Source organism: Mytilus trossulus, chromosome 8 (genome assembly GCF_036588685.1).
Source record: "Mytilus trossulus isolate FHL-02 chromosome 8, PNRI_Mtr1.1.1.hap1, whole genome shotgun sequence".
NCBI classification, from domain to species: Eukaryota; Metazoa; Mollusca; class Bivalvia; order Mytilida; family Mytilidae; genus Mytilus; species Mytilus trossulus.
In genome coordinates this window covers 20,775,713-20,779,097 of record NC_086380.1, presented here as the reverse complement: position 1 = coordinate 20,779,097, position 3,385 = coordinate 20,775,713, and positions in this window count along the sequence as shown.

Genomic DNA, 3,385 nt, shown 5'->3' with positions numbered 1-3,385 from the left:
CAAAATTCTAACGTCTTGTCCTTACGGGTTGAACCCCGGTTTTAAAATGTCACTGGCATGAACATTACATAATTATATAACCTCTTAACTTTGTTAAGTCTAGTCATGCATACATTAATACTAATTAATTAGATAATTCTAGCATTACTACTATAATCCATAGCTATTGATGTTTTCACCTACAGGCATATAATGTTTTGATAAGTATTTTTTACCGCTACCTTGCAAAGTGCCAATGGAATTGTTCAAAAAAGTATTATTATTTAGCATTGTTTAATGATGAAAATGTTTACTTTTAGACTGCCACGATCTTTTGTGATATTTTATTCAAAGGAAAATAAATATTTATTATGTTCTTATATATTTTCAGATTGTTACTTTTGCTATTGTGACACCATGGCAACACCGCCTGTACCCGGCTCAGTGTTGTCTGTCTAGTGATTACAGTAGAAGTTACTACTCAATGTCCAGTGGCCTAGACCACTCGACCACCTAGACTACATCCATATACTAGTATAGATTTCAACGGTCAATGCAATTGACTTTCCTTAGCTTTATCTAATTGATTGTTGGTTGCTTAACGTCCAGTGGCAAATATTTTATGCATGTTAAGGGCGATCCTAAACTTTATTTAATTGATTGTTGGTTGCTTCAGGGCGATCCTTAGCTTTATCTAATTGATTATTGGTTGCTTAACGTCCAGTGGCAAATATTTTATGCATGTTAAGGGCGATCCTAAACTTTATTTAATTGATTGTTGGTTGCTTAACGTAAAGTGGCAAATATTTTATGCATCTTCAGGACGATCCTTAGCTTTATCTAATTGATTATTTGTTGCTTAACGTCCAGTGGCAAATATTTTATGCATGTTCAGGGCGATCCTTAGCTTTATTTAATTGATTATTGGTTGCTGAACGTCCAGTGGCAGATATTTTATGCATGTTCAGGGAGATCCATCGCTTTATCTAATTGCTTGTTGGTTGCTTAACGTCCAAGGCAAATATTTTATGCACGTGCAGGGCGATCTTAAGCTTTATTTATGGTTGTAACACAGTATTTGATGTTTAGTGGTAGGTAGAGGGTGTACCTTTCAGATCAGTTATTTTTTTGCGTCGTAAAGAATGCTTATGTTAATTACCATGCCCCACATCTTTTAATTTTCTATTACACGCCTAAACATAAGACAACTTTATAAAAGACATTGGCCAGAGATATAGGGGTGGGTTGAGATCTCACTTAACATGTTTAACCCCGCTGCATTTTTGTTCCAAGTCAGAAGCGTTGGACCTTTATTTTTCTTGAATGTTCTTTTTTTATATGTTTTGAAGTTTAGTATGACATTCATTTTCACTGATCTAGAACACATTTTTATTTAGGGGCAAGTGATGCACACCTTTGGGTGCTGGATTTTCTCGTTTCATTCAGTGAAGACCCATTGGTGGCCTTCGGCTGTTATTTCTCTTTAGTCGGATTGTTGTCTCTTTGGTATATTACTTATTTCAATTTTCAATTTTATTCTATGTCGGATAACATGTACGGAACAGGGCTTAAACCATATATAACTCGTATCAAATTTAGCCAGACAAAGTTTGACCTTCAAAGCGTTAGAAAATTTTGTTCTCTCCTTAGCGGGATTCGAATTCTTTATATAAATTATATAGTTTCTAAACTCTTTTTAGGGTGGCTCAGCTTAGTTGTAATAATGTGTAAATGTTTTGTATGAGATGAGACTTAAATCAAATATTGCCTTGTATAGTCTTGTGTTAAAATCCTTTTAAAAGCATGTTTTTTTAATAATTGAAAAGTCGATCATTTATGAAGGCAATTATACGTTATATAAGGATCAGAATAATGTATTATAGTGTTACACACCAATCTAAAACACAATGTAAAATAATTACATGGTTCGCCCAATTTTGAAGTCTATTTTGTTGTTCTAAAGCTGATAGTTTTGTTTCATTTTACGATTAAGCTTATCGAAGTCTTTTCATGATTGCATCAATCGAGTAGGGAGCTTATATTTGATTCACGGTGAATGTATGTAAACTATTTACATCGCCAAAAAAAACCCGGTTAGAATTTATGAAAAAAACACGTCGCATTACAACTTAGAACATACTCACCCCTTCTCGACCAATGAAAAGTCATTTTTTTGCCCTCTAATTTTCATAGTACATGGTTGTCCATGCACCATGAAATGCTATACATGAATGACCTTTCATTGTCAGTTAATTATGAAAGTGAACTCTTAATAACTGCACTAATGAATTGTACAACCACCTGAGGTATTTTTCCTTGGAAAACAGCCTACTGATTAAAGATGAAAGAGCAAACATTAAAACAAATTATTTTGAATTTTGCAAATTTTCATATATTTTCTAATGGTAAACATAAAATAGAATAAACAAAAACAATGTGAGTAAGGATGTAAGTAAAATAATATTTATTTGTTATTTGTCTTTGAGGATTTTTTTTTCTTTAAAGTAAACCATTTCAGACTGCTGATATATATTTAGCAAAGGACTTTTTTTTATGGAGAAACACAATACATATTAAGTTATCAATAAAAAAGTAAGCATTTAACGTTGACTGGTCTGAATTTAAATGCTTATACAGAGTTTTATATTTATAAAAAAAAAATCAAATTTTATATAACATTGTGTTGCTTTTTCAAAATAAAATAATCTCATACTTTATTAGTATTAAATTTTACCTGAAGCAGAAGAAAAACAATTTATCCATTCGGTCCTCACAAAATATGTCAGTGCTATTTCATTCCACCCATTGAAATGATTACCTATGTTTTACATTTGGTTCATTATAAAATGTGAACTCTTTTTAAGGTTTGAATATTACAATGGGAAAGGCTAATTTTGTAAGGTCACTCGAAAGTGTGAATATGTTCTAAATTGGTCAGACAATACTTGATCATGTTTTATGAAGATTTAAGCCCTCGGCTTTGCCTTGGGTTTAAATCTTCATAAAACATGACCAAGTATTGTCTAACCTATAATTGTACATACTTTTACATATTTATTTTTTTTGTAAATGTCAAATCTTATATCATTATGTTATAGATAATGCATATTTTAAGGTTTTTCTTGTCGTAGAACACACCGAGGGGTGACAGGATTGATCAAATGAAAGACCGACCGGAGGGAGGTCTTTCTTTGAACAATCCTGACACCCCGAGGTGTGTTCTACGACAAGAAAAACCTTAAAATATGCATTATCTGACTTATATACCGTCAAAAAATATTAATTTTATAAAGATTTGTAAAATTAAGTATCCTTTTTTACCGACAACACTAAAGTGGGATATTCCTATCTAATGCGTTCAGGTTTAATACGCCCTGCGGCTCATTTAAAATGTGAAATAAAACTC